Source organism: Rhinolophus ferrumequinum, chromosome 4, assembly GCF_004115265.2.
Source record: "Rhinolophus ferrumequinum isolate MPI-CBG mRhiFer1 chromosome 4, mRhiFer1_v1.p, whole genome shotgun sequence".
NCBI classification, from domain to species: Eukaryota; Metazoa; Chordata; class Mammalia; order Chiroptera; family Rhinolophidae; genus Rhinolophus; species Rhinolophus ferrumequinum.
Window position 1 is genome coordinate 74,245,865 of NC_046287.1, and position 14,331 is coordinate 74,260,195.

The window sequence follows — 14,331 nt, forward strand, 5'->3', positions numbered from 1 at the left end:
GACCATATACAGCCGCCTCCGTGGTTTTCTCGTTAATATTGTAAACTCCCTCACCGGTTTGGCTTTTGCTACCTGCATTCTATAAATCCAACTCTGAGTAGTCCTTATAGTATCCCTTCACTCTGCTAGACTATTTTAGCCTTACTGGAGAAAGTAGGTAAACAGTGCTAGTGTCACTACAGATCCCTACTTCCCAATCCTACTCGTCTCCCACTACTGCTCAGAAGTGGTATTTGTTTCCTGACTCGATATTGCATCCTCGTAAAAAGGGATTTCAACCCTTTCTTTATATTCTAATGTATTCCCTCCGTCTCAGGTTAAAATCCTCGTCTCCCACTTAACTGTGTTTATTAAAGCCACACCAAATGATGGTGGAGACTCTCCTGTATATAAAGACCTCATATCTACACCTGTCATCTTGCTCTGCATTTCTGTCTCAAACAAAAGAAGACAACAACCTAAATTCCTCCATTGTGTTAGTGCTAAACCATCTATCTGGACTTTGACATTCGCCTTTTTTTCCTTTCTTGAAAATGTATTCCATTAAACATCATTTTCTATGGGCTTCCTTTTCCCCCTTGCATTTCCTCTGCCTACTAATATACTTAAATTTTTCCTGCTTTGAAAAAGCTTTTACTCACACTGACAGTCTCTCAAGGTATCACTTTGTCTTGTCCTCTTGCTACCAAACCTTTTGAAAGAGACCTACAGTTCCATCATTTTTTTCACTTCTGGCAGAGGAACTTGCACTATAGACACTTGATAACCAACCCTTAAGGCTTCTCCCAGCCTTCACTTTCAGTGACTTATCTTTAGTAACCAGCCCTTGTTTCATAAAACTTACCCTTGTTTCTGCATCGTATTTTTAACTCTGATCGTTCTACTGATTGTTTCTACACAGAAAATGATAACTGCAGTAAATGATACTCAATTTACAAGTTTACAAGCTATTTTGGTTTAGATATTTTAATATGTTCTCGAACAACCATTATCTTCACTTAGTTCCCAACAGTAACTATTCTCCAGTGGTTACCTCCTATGTTCTTTATTATTGGGGCCTGCCACTAGATGAAATGATCTTATTTTTTCATAATCCCAGGGGTCTATTTCTTAGCCTCCAAAACCACATATTCACTTACTTACTCATTACCTTTACTTAAATATTCTAAAATGACCAGCATAACCAAGGCTGTAAATGGCCCTTGTCTCCAAATTAGTTTCTTCTTCTTACTCTTTATTTTTATTATTTTTTTTTAGTTTTTATTCATAGTATAATATTCGCTATGTAATCACAATTTGAAATCTAAGAGAAATCCTTGATGCTGCTCTCTTCTTTTCCCACTTTCCAACATTGGGTTTTAAATTCTCTGTTTTATTTTTTGGTGACTTCCTTTTAAGCTTCCCCCTTTCCCATTCTCGTTGTCATTTTATTTGATTTAATTATTGTATTCCTTTACTTGGACTGTGGCTAAACTTCCTAACCAGTGTCCCTGCATTTAGCCATTCTCTTCTTTATGTGTAACTTAAAAGTTCTTCTGTGGATTTCGTATGGAGAACAAGCTATTTTTAAGATATGTTTAATTTTCTTAAAATCTGGAAGAAATTCAACATTCTACTTTGTTTCTTGTTATTTGTCTAAACTTAAGCATACTTTAAACCTACAGCCTGTTACTCATTTTCTTTGTATAAGTAACTGTGTCTATGGATATTTTATGCTACTGTTTGTTCTGCCTGAAATGCCCTCCTCTAAAACATCTATCTTGCAAAACCTTATGCATCCTTTAAAATATATTTATATGCTAGCCTTTCAATAATGCTTACACTCAGTCAAAAGGTCTCTTTCATTTTTTTTAAAAAACTTGAAATATAATTGGCATATAATATTGTATAAATTTAACATGTACAATGTGTTGACTTAATAGATTTATATGTTGCAATGTGATTACCACCATAGTCTTAGTTAACACCTCTATCAAATCACATAATTTAATTTATTTTTTGAGGTGAAAACAATTAAGATCTAATCTCTTAGCAACTTTGAAGTTTATAATACAGTATTGTTGTCTATAATCACTATGTTATGTATTAGACTTGCAGGATTTATTTATCTATTGATTATAAGTCTGTACCCTTAAATAACTTCTCCCCAATTCCCCCAGCCCCCAGCCCCTGGTAACCACCATTTTACTCTCTGTTTCTATGAGTTCAGCTTTTGTAGATTCCATATATAAGTGAGATCATATCGTATTGGTGTTTGTGTAACTTATTTCACTTAGAATAATGCCCTCAAGGTCCATTCATGTTGTCGTAAATGGCAGGATTTCCGTCTTTCTCATGGCTGAATGATATTCCATTGTGCATATATAACATCTTCTTTTATCCATACATTTCATGATGGACACTTAGGTTGTTTCTATATCTTGGCTATTAAAAATAAAGCTGCAATAAACATGGGAGTGCATATATCTCTTTGATATCTTGTTTTCATTTCCTTTGGTTATAAACTCAGAAGTGGAATTACTGGATCATATGGTAACACTATTTTTAATTTTTTGAGGAAACTTCATAGTGTTTTCCATAGTGGTTGAATTTATATTCCCACCAATAGTACACAAGAGTTCTTTTTCCACTCCATCTTTGCTAACACTAGTTATTGCTTACTTTTCTGATAGTAGCCATTCTAACAGGTATGAGGTGGTATCTCATTGTGGTTTTGATTTGCGTTTCCCTGATGATTAGCGATGTTGAACATCTTTTCATATAACCATTGGCCATTTGAATGTCTTTTTTGGAAAAATGTCTATTTAGTGCCTCTGCCCATGTTTTACTTAGATTTTGTTGTTGTTATTAAAATGTTCTCTCTTCTTTCTGAAAACATCTATGTTAGATTTTTCATAATATTCTGCCTTATAATAGACCTACTTATGCTTGTTTTACATAGGACTTGACTACTATCTTAAACTTGAGTATAGAACCCTTGTGTCTTCATTATTGTATCCTCTGTTGCTCCTAAAACACAAATGTAATCAGTATTTTTTTCTCTATTTGTTCATGATACTTATGGATGAATGATAAAGACAATACTTCAGGTTTTTGAAAATTGTTCAGAATGACCGTCTCATAGTATATTCAAATGCTTGTGTTTCACATTATTTGATGGTTTTTATCAAAAATAATCATCTCACCAAAAACAAGTAAACAAAATAAAAATGCATAAATATATGAGTTGATGAATGTGTCAACTAGATAGGGAAATGTTTTCATAATGTAAATGCATATCAAAGCATCACAATGTACATTTTAAATATCTTGCACTTTCCTATGTCTGTTATACATCAATTAAGCTGATTTTTTAAAAAAAGGATAATCATAAATATTCTATGTTTCTCTTCCATTATATATATATTTTTAATTTATGCATAATTTTATAATTTCATTTGCTTCTTTTCCAAAAAGAAAAATATTTGTAAGGCTACAAGACTTCTAAAATTTCTGTGATTCATTTGCATTGCTTATATATTCTAAGGCATCCATACTATTTGATTCCAAAATATGCAGTGCCTTCTGGGTGAATTTTCATGAAAGAATTCAGGCAGCTGCATTTCTGTTTCCTCTCTGTAATGTAACTTTTTTGCACATATTTTCCTTTTTTTCAAGAGAAACTCTGTAGTATAACTCTTAATTTAAATAAAAATAATAAATATATATAGAAAGGGTAGATAACATTATCATTTGCTTCCTCAGGAAAATACAAGTGTGAATAATTAAAGATGAATCTCTGTTAGTATCAGAACAATAGACCTACTTATTCAGGTTTTGGATAAAGTGAATCCATATACTCTTACTATTGGGATCTCCCCAAATGAGTATAAATTACCTCTTGTAAAGGACTGCCACATATCTCCTGTTAAAACAATTTTTTCTGAGCCTCAAGCACTGTTGTGGGACTTCTTTAGTCCCTTTTGTCTTCTTTCTTACTTACTCACAAGGAGATTGGAAGCCAAAGGATTTGGTTTCTACCTGCACATCCCTGCAGATATGTGATGAACTGAAGCTGACCTTCAAGTATAGCACACTCTTAATGAAACTATCTACTTCTACTCAGTGTCAAGGATTGGCTTAAAAGGTTTTCTGGGCTAATAGATTAAATTATTCTTTAAGGCCAGAGGCCTGTGGTATGAGATTATACCTGATGAAAGGAAGAAATAAATTATTAAGAGGATATGAAGGTAATAAATCTTCCTTTATAAGGAATGCACAGAGTGCTGTTTTATTGCTGAGAGTGAAATATTAATAGCAAGTTTTCTTAAAGGGGCACCCATATCTAACCCAGAACTCTCCATAATTATAAAAATGTGACAATTAATGTTCATTGGTCTAATACTGCACATTTTGGTTAAATATTCCTTGTGGTGCACCTCTTGGTGTTTGTTTGTTTGTTTGTTTTATCAGGGACTTAATAAGTTCAATGAGTATAAGGAAAACAATTGGGTATAGTCAAGAGTTTCAAAGTCTGTCCTTTAGAGTGTCTAACTTAATGAAAAATGCAATACCTTAAAATAGCTCTTTTATAGAGCTTAGCTTGATGTTGGAGAAGAAAATCAAGTCGGTAAGATTCCCAAGAGTAGAAACTTGTCCTTGTTGACAATGGTATTTCTAGCCCCTTGTTGGAATATAGTAGGTATGGCTAGAGATTTATTGAATAAATTAAGCTAGAAAAATCAATTCGTAAATTTCAAGTATCATAAGTTGGACATGCTAGATATTACTGCAGTGTTTCCTAATGTCTAAACATGTCTAAACTCAGGGTAAGCTTTTATTAAAAGAGATTGATTTGTGTCCCTCTGATAAAGCTGTAAAAACACTGTTTTGGATTTCTATTTTTTCAGTGAAATCCGAAGAGGTATGGCTTCTTTAAGGCTTACCGATCATTCTGTGGAATCATACTTTCAACTCTTCATTTTATTTTATTGATGAGTGTACTGATACCAAGGAGTCTGAGATAGAAACAATTGACCAAGAGACCAAAAAGGCTTATAGAGACTGTAAGAGCAGAAACATGGTGTTGCTCCATACCCAAATTTTTAAATAAGATAAACCACTCTAAAACAAGTGTAATATATTTAATCAGCTCTGCATTGCTCATTTTTTCTCATAATGACTACTTAAGTGCTATCAAGCATCAATTTACTTGTTAAACCTATAGCACCATCCTTTATATCTGTATCTATAGCTGTATCTATGCATATATCTATATTGTTTTGATAGTGTCCTCAGAGCATGTTTAGTTGAATAATCATGCACTAATATAACTTCAAACACAAGAGAAAATAAATAATTCTGATTTAGATACGTACATCATGTTCTTCCCAAAAAAAAAGCATTTGTAGAACAAAGAAGAGAATTGAGTGGGAAATCTGCTTTTAGTCAAAAGTCAAATAACTTCTTAATAATAATAAAAAATAAATATAAAAACAATCTTTCAGGGTTTCTAAACAATAGATGTTCATTACTTAAAATTCTAAATCGCGTATTGGTAGGAGATCCTGCAATATCTTTGAAGAAAACATATTTATTTCTACATATATAACAAATGACAATGATTTAGAGTCTATGAATTGAAAATATTTTAAAATTCTTTATATTTATTGACAATTTGGAGATATTAAATGCAATAAAAATATTTCGACTAATCAAAAAGGGGCACATTTCCTTTCTCCTTCTCATTATAAAATAAACTTACACATGAAATCAATTATAGTAATCACTAAAGATCTATGTCAAATAAATAAAATCTAAAATAAATAATAGTAGAGATGAAAATTAAGTTTAAATTCAACCTAGTCTGAGTAGGTATTAATTTTTATTTCTTTTTTGATTAAATAGGTTCATCCAAAGGCAAGGTAGAAATCAGTCTGAAAGTTCATTAATTTTATTGTCATAATCAGGCAAAACTTACATATATTCTAGGAAAAATATATATGTTTGCATATTTTAATTTATAAATTCCAGTATTTTCTTTAATTTTGGATTTTTTTTTTATAAATTAATTATGTCTTTAAAGCAATGGACACTATAAGGTAAGGCAAATTAGAAATAGCATTGTGATCCCATCATTTGAAAAGCAACAAAATATTACATTGTGAGTACTTTCAGATATGTTTAAAATCAAAATAATTCAATTTTCTGAAGAAAGCATTTGTTATTACAAAGTACTATGAAATATGTTTGTATTTATTCTAACTGTGACATTTTGAACTTTTAGGATTGATCATGTAATATGTATAAGGGCATGAATAATTTTTAAGTTTCTTGGGTTAGATTCAAAATACCAAGTGAATTAAAGCTCCTTCTCGAATATCCACAAAACTATTTTCTTCTGCTCTAGACTCTAATACAATGAGATCTAAAAGCCTTTCTGCATGACAGTTTCACTCCTAAAAAATTTCAGGAAGAAGTTCTAAAGTCTGGATAATATTTTGATAAATCAGAAAACTCTAGATGTCATAAATAGAGAGGGTGACAAAAAAATGTACACACATTTTAAGAGACAAAAAAAACTGTATTAAAATTATGCTGATGGTAACCACTTTGAGCAACTCCTGTAATTGCAGAAGTCAAATGTGACTTGTATTCATCTTTGTTGTTGGTATATATTGAATATTACAATTTTAATACAGTTTTTTTTCTTTCTTAAAATGTGTATACATTTTTTGGCAACTTCTGTATGTAACACAGATTCAGTGATCCCCAAATACCAATCTAAAGGCTGGCTACTTCCAAATTACCTGAGAAGTTTTAAAAAACATTAGTTCATGAGCCCCACATTCTGAAAATAATCATCATAAGGCCCAAGAATCTGTATTTTAAAACAATATACAGGATGATTCTTGTGTACTGCTAAAATTTAAAGTCCATATTTTATTTTCCAATTTGACAGGAATCAGTTGCAATAAATGTAGGTATATAAAAAAAAATCATCAAACAACTGTTCACCAACCCCTGGCCTCAGTCATTCACACTTGATTGTTAGTAATCACTTAATATGCTGACATCTCAAAAATATATTCACCATTATCATCTCTCATTGCACAACAGAAGCAGAGGCCTAGTTCCTAGATAAGCTCAATGAAAATATACCTAGGAAGTACAAGGTCAGACAATTAAGTTCACAAACTCATCCTAGAAAAAGTACTACAGTCCTCATTGCTGAATATCACTACAGTCACCTTCAAAGTATTCCCCCTGACGCCAGCACCTAGTCCACCTTTCAAAGAAATTTTGGAACTCTTTCTGGAATGACCGTCAGAGCTGTCGTCGCATTACCGTTGATGTCCTGAATGTCATAAAAATGTCTTCCTTCCAATATTTCCTTTATTTACAAATAAAGAAAGAAGTCATTGGGGTCCAGATCAGGTGAGTAGGGAGGGTGTTGCAATACAATTATTTGTTTACTGGCTAAAAACTCCCTCATAGACAGTGCCATGTGAGCCGGTGCATTATTGTGATGCAAAAGACATGAATTGTTGGCGAAAAGTTCAAGCCATCTAACTTTTCCATGCAGCCTTTTCAGCATTTCTAAATAGTAAACTTGGTTAACTATTTGTCCACTTGATACAAATTCATCATGAATAATCTCTCTGATATCAAAAAATGTTAGCAACATCGTTGCAACAAGTTTGCAAACTTAATTTTCAGACCTCGTATATTAGAAGGAATATAATTTCTATAAGTGAATATCCCAGAGTGTCTCAATATTATATAGTTTCTGGCAAAGGGACATTTTCCTTTTTGTATTCCATGTGTACAGTTTAGTCTTGGATTGAAAGTTGTTCCTGAATAAGATAAGTTAATAAAAATTGCATTTCAAAAGGTGGATGCTGGCACTGACCATCCTGGTTGACAGAAGTAGAACTTTCTCAGTGATAGATTCCTGAGGAAAAGGTTTTTGGAGTAGATTGGAACTGCTTGGGGATTGGAGGAAAAGAAAAGGAAAAGAAGCAAGATCTTAAAGATGCACGCCATTGTGACATGAGCCAAATGTCCCTATTTGCTCTGATGGAATTTTGCTGTTTATCATTTCTATATGAATCTATCTTCTCTATTATTACAGATGAAGAAGTTTATAGTATAACATTTATTTGAAAATTCAACTTAACCCTAATTTATTGACTAGATAGTTACAGTAGAAAGGCAAGCACATATTCAAAACAATTAAAATACAAGGAAGGGTGTAATTTTCTAAAGGCTGAAATTCTGATGTATGTGATTGAAGATTTTATGTAGGAAGAAGCATTTGAGCTGAATGGGTGAAATTTTAATAGTTTGAATTAGGAAAAGGACAAAAATCAGAGAAGTGGGGAAATAGAGTATGTTTTAAGACTAAGTTGTTTTGTATGCCAAAAATGAATCGTAGTTTAGTAAGATCATGATGTGAAAAATAAGACCAGAAAGAGAGAATTATAGATCAACCTAAAAGTTTGCATTTCATTCTGTAGGTCATGTTGAACCATATGAAATGTCTACAGACTTGTGCTTTAGGAAAACTTGAGAAAGAACAGGAGTTAGAAAACCATTTCAAAATCAAATGCAGCAGTCTATGTAAGACTGCTTACAACAAACCAACTAGAATCAACCATGAAATACATGTCAGTATCTATCAGTAAGTGTTTGAAAAAGAGCTGAGGAGAGTTTGAACTAAGACAGAAATAATGAATGGAAAGAATGGGACATAGTTGAAAAGCATTACAGAGATAGAGAAAAGAACATATTCAAAACTACCTTTATCTTGCTTTAGCAAAAAAAAAAAAAAAAAAAAAAAAGAAAGTCTCCATCATCACCTTCCCTCTTTTAACAGCTATGTTGAGATATAAGTTACATACCATGAAGTTCACTCACATAAAGTGTGCAATTCAATGTCTTTTAATATACATACAGAGTTGTGTATCACCATAGTCTAATTTTAAAACATTTGTACCATTGCCCCAAAATACCTTGTAACCATTAGTAGGCACTTCCTTCCCTCCTTCCCTTCTCCCAGACATAGGCAACCACACTAACATATTCATCATATTTCCTGCTATATTTTCTAAGTTACTAGGGGAAAGAGTCTTTTAATTAATAGATAATACATAACGACCAACACTTGTTTAGGTAAAACATTATTTTTTAACTCATTGTCTCTCAACTTCCAACCTCCCTCTCCTACTCTTCAACCCCGCCCCCCCCGCCCCCCCCCCCCCACACACACACTGGCTCTCACACAACCCACAACTATTTCCAGGGAAGAACATTCTTACATTTACTTCTGTTGTTCTTGTACAGACCAGAGAGCCCTGAGTGTTTATGCCATTAAAGCAAACAATCCATGCTTGTAGGAACAAAATGATGTCACAAGCAGAAAGTTCCTCTTTCTCCATTTCTCCCCTTGGGGGTTGCAACCTTGAGTTCTGTAAGGAAGCAATAAAACACTACATGAATATAGCCAGTGCTGGTTCTAGGGGCCCTTGGTCCACACCTTACTATGACACATACTAGAATTAGGTCTAGATGACTCAATCCAGACTAAGCCAAGCCTGGAATAAAGTGCAAGTCTGCCTTCAAGAGTGTGATAGTGTTTCCACTCAAGATGATGGAGAGTCCCAAACAAGATAAACCCAAAGAGGCCCATATCAAGATACATCATAATTAAAATACCAAAAGTTAAAGACAGAATCTTAAAAGCAGCAAGAGGAAAGCAGTTAGTTACCTACAAGGGAGCTCCCATAAAACTGTCAGCTGATTTCTCACAACACAAACTTTGCAATCAGAAGGGATTGGCATGAAATATTCAGAGTGATGAAAAACAAGGACCTACAACCAAGATTACTCTAGCCAGCAAAGCTATCATTTAGAATCAAAGGACAGATAAAGAGCTTTCCAGACAAGAAAACTAAGAGTTCATCACCACTAACCAGTATTACAAGAAATGTTAAGGGACTTCTTGAAGAGGAAGAGAAGAAGGAGAAGGAGAAGGAGAAGAGAAGGAGAAGGAGGAGAAGGAGAAGGAGAAGGAGAGAGAAGGAGAAGGAGAAGGAGAAGGAGAAGAGGCAGAGGAAGAAGAGGAAGAGGAAAGAGGAAAAGAAGAAGAGGGGAGGAGGAGGAGGAGGAGGAAGGAGAAGGAGAAGAAGAAGAAGAAGAAGAAAGAAGAAGAAAGAAGAAGAAGACGAAAGAAGAAGAAGAAGAGAAGAAGAGAAGAAGAAGAAGAAGAAGAAGAAGAGAAGAAGAAGAAGAAGAGAGGAGGAGGCAAAAAAATATGAAAAATGAAATGCCAATAACTACATATCTCTCAATAATTACATTAAATGTAAATGCTTCAATCAAAGAACATAGGGTGGCTGGTTGGATAAGAAGATACTTAACATTCTCTGCCTACAAGAGACTCACTTCAGATCAAAAGACACACACATACTGAAAATAAAGGGATGGAAAAAGATATTTCATGAAAAATGGAAACAGAAAAAAATAAAGCTGGGGTAGCAGCAATTATACATGACCAAAATAGGCTTTAAAATATAGGCTATAACAAGAGACAAAGAAAGGAACCAGTAATGCACTTCTGGATATTTCTCCAAAGAAACCAAAACACTAATTCGAAAGACATGCATCTATATGTTCATTGCAGAGTAATTTATAATAGCCAAGATATGGAAGCAACCTAAGTGTCTATCAATAGATGAAAATATAAAGAAGTGGTACATATCTATATACAATGGAATATTACTCATTTATAAATATAGAATGCTGTCTTCCCATCTGCAACAATATGGATGGACGTAAATGATATTTTGCTGAATGGAGTAAGTCAGATAGAGAAAGACAAATTCCATGTGATCTCACATTATGTGTGGCACGTAAAGAATAAAAACAAACAAACAAAAAATAAGCTCAGCTACAGAGAATATTTTGATAGTTGCCAGATGAGAAGGGGGTTGGGGGTGCTGGGTCTAAAAGTTGAAGCCATTAAGGAGTACAACTTCGTAGTTACAAAATAGTCATGGGGTTGTAAAGTACAGCATAGGGAATATAGTCAATAACATTGTAATAAATGTGCATAGTGTCAGATGGGTACTGGATTTATCAGGTCATCACTTCATAAATTATATAAATGTCTAGTCACTGTGTTGTACATCTGAAACTAATATAATATTGTATGTCAAATGTAATTGAAAAAAAAAAATTAAAGTGTGCTAGCCTTTTTATAAGACTCTACCAAAACTCTCAGTTTAAATGGAGCATCCAAAGTTTTCATGCCAATTTTCCTCTCTTCTAAAGAAGATGAAAACTTCCAGGGGCTTTCTTACCTTTTCTAGCTACCATTTAATCATCAAATTTTATGGAGCTCAATAAATCTGGAAGCATCTGTACTTATTTTATGATCATGATTGTGAGATAGAAAGATGATATTATAGACACCATTTTTAAAAATGAGAAAATCTCTTAAGTGAGTCTCTCAGCAAGTTAGCAATAATTCTCTGCCACCTTCCATATGAATTTATCTGGAGACTTAAACTTTTCTCAGTGCCCAAAGATTAGTTCTCAGGATTGTTTTGAGGATTAAGAAGGACAATGAATAGGAACATAATTTGTAAACGATAAAATGATACACCATGGAAATGTGGTATTTCTACATTAACTAGTCCAGACTGCCTCGGACTAGCAGGAGAATTCATTTTTAGTTCTTTGAATTTTCCTAGAGTCTATGAAGCTTTTTATTACACAGACCATTACATATCTGACTGGGCCATTGGGTGGTTATTAGTCCTCGATGGTTTCTTCTGGTCACACCACCAGCGAATTATAGTCATTACAGTCATTTGACACTTGGTTCCAGATTCTTTCCAGCTGAAAAAGTCACCTGGCCCCAAAGCTACTCACCCTTCTTATTCTCTGTGTATGTGTATACGGTGATCTGTTCCCACATGTGAACATCCTCTTATCTGTGTTTCAGAATTGAAGGATATTGAAGAAGATATTTTTGTATTTCCTTGCTTTACTATATGGTTTCTCACAGGCCCCAAAATAAATGACTTAGTATTCATCCATCATTTGTAATTATTAGTTGGTTAAAACACCTCTTTTGATGTTTAGCTTGCTTGCAAGTGGGGCACAGAACCATAGCAACTCCTTAATTTAGCCTTTTCAGGCCTCTCCAAAAATGTTTATCCAACAATTGAATTGATTTAACTTCTTCCCAGGGTTTTAAAGCTGTGCTGTCAAGAAAATTTAGTCATATTCTCAAATGAATAAACTATCTGCAGAACTTCAGGTTTTTAAAGATGATGATATTTCATTTTGTAAAATGAATGTTTTTTGTTTTCTTAAAAAATAAGCTGGAAACTGTGCAAACTGTTACTTTTCTTCTTAAAAATAGGCACCATTTTTAAAAATGAAAAAATCTCTTAAGTGAGTCACTCAGCAAGTTAGCAATAATTCTCTGCCATCTTCCATATGAATTTATCTGGTGACTTAAAGTTTTCTCAGTGCCCAAAGGTTAGCTCCCAGGATTGTTCCCAGAGATGGGAAAGATAAGTAATTACTTTTATGAAAATAGAATCAATTAGATACAGAGCAAACCATAATTAAAAGCTTTTATAGATTTCACATATAAAGAAAAATTTTAAAAGCATCAATTGTATTGTAAACACAATTACTTGATTTTAAGCCTACTCAAAGTCTCTAATATAATATTATTATATTAGAAGTTAAACAGTTGACTTATGTTAATTAGTGTTTCTGTAAAGTTTTCTGAAGGGAAAAAAAGGTAAATATAGCACCATAAGATTAAAGAAGCAGAGAAAAAATAATGTTTATGTTTATATTTGAATATGTATCTAATTTGTGGTCATTATACAATAATTAATCATTATCAAGAGAGCCTATACACATTACAAAATCTGTCTACCAGTTATATTCAACATAGAATTCAGCGGCTCAGTCAACACCTATAGCTCATGAACATTAAAACTTTAAGCTGATCTACCGTAGTTTCTATTTTCCCCTACGGTCTTAGTATAGATATTACAAAAATTGTGGGGTTGAATACCGTTTCCACTTAGGTTCATTAAGCCTGAAGAAGCATTTTCTCCCTAAGCATCACAGGTAGGCAAAGGCAATCCTGTAAACACAAAGTGGACATGACTTTTTTTTTTTAATTTATTGGGGTGACAATTGTTAGTAAAGGACATGATTATTGATAAATTGATTACCTCTGTGCAAGTCAGGCCATCTGATTGAGCCCTTTAAACAAAGGTGGTCACTTCAAATGGAGGGATTTTTGAGATTGATTCTCAGCAACTTTCTCTCATGGTTTTAGGTGAAGGTGGAGAGGCAGGTAAACTTGCAGTTTACTGATAGCATAGGCGGCACACATTAGTTTCAAAATATTATGGACACTGTCTTATTTTGAGATTGTCGCTTCTTCGTGAATAAGAATGTTTTCTCTCGGTCTGCAATGCTATGTTTCCCAATGTCTATATTTTATAAAACAATACCTATTTCTTTGAATTCAGGTATATTGATAATATTCCTTACTAATTCTGCCTTTTGGGAGTATATTGTCATATAATACTGGCTTCTTTTTTGTGTTTTGTGTGGATTGATTACACCTTTTTTACCCTTGTTAATCTTGTATGCTTATTGTCTTTGAAATGTTTCTATGACTCCCTATCTATTTGATTTTGTTTTTGGCTTGCCTCCTCTATATGGCTTCTTTGTAAGGCTGTGTGTGTCCTTATTTTTTTCCTATGGATTTATTCACCTATTTCTTTGATACCTGAAATTCCCTTTCCATTTACTTTGCCAATACAAATCTGCTCTCTTCAGGTCTACATCAAAATGCATGAGAGAAGTTCCCTTCTACTAACCATATGCCGTATTCAAAATGTTGGTTTTGTTTTGAAGCTCTTTTCAAGAAATCAGGATTTTAGAGATCAAGATTTGAACATTTCTTTTCTTTCATAAACTAGAGCAGCATTGATGTAATCATGTGTCTCAAAACTTAGGTGAAATAGCACAGGTTTTTATCTCCTAAAGTTGATTAGAGAGAAATATTGAAAGAAATTATAGTTTACACTTTTTAATTATCCATGAATATTTACATTTTAGGTAATTTTTTAAGAACTAATGAACAAAATTTACTAATTAGAAAGGAGTAATATGAAAGCCACTCATTTTATAATAAACAAGTAAGCATACACTTATTCCAAATCTAATCTTCAGTCCTTGTTTACTCACAGAATAGAAATTCAAGCTTAATAGCATGTGTTTAGGAATAAACCAATCACCAGGAAA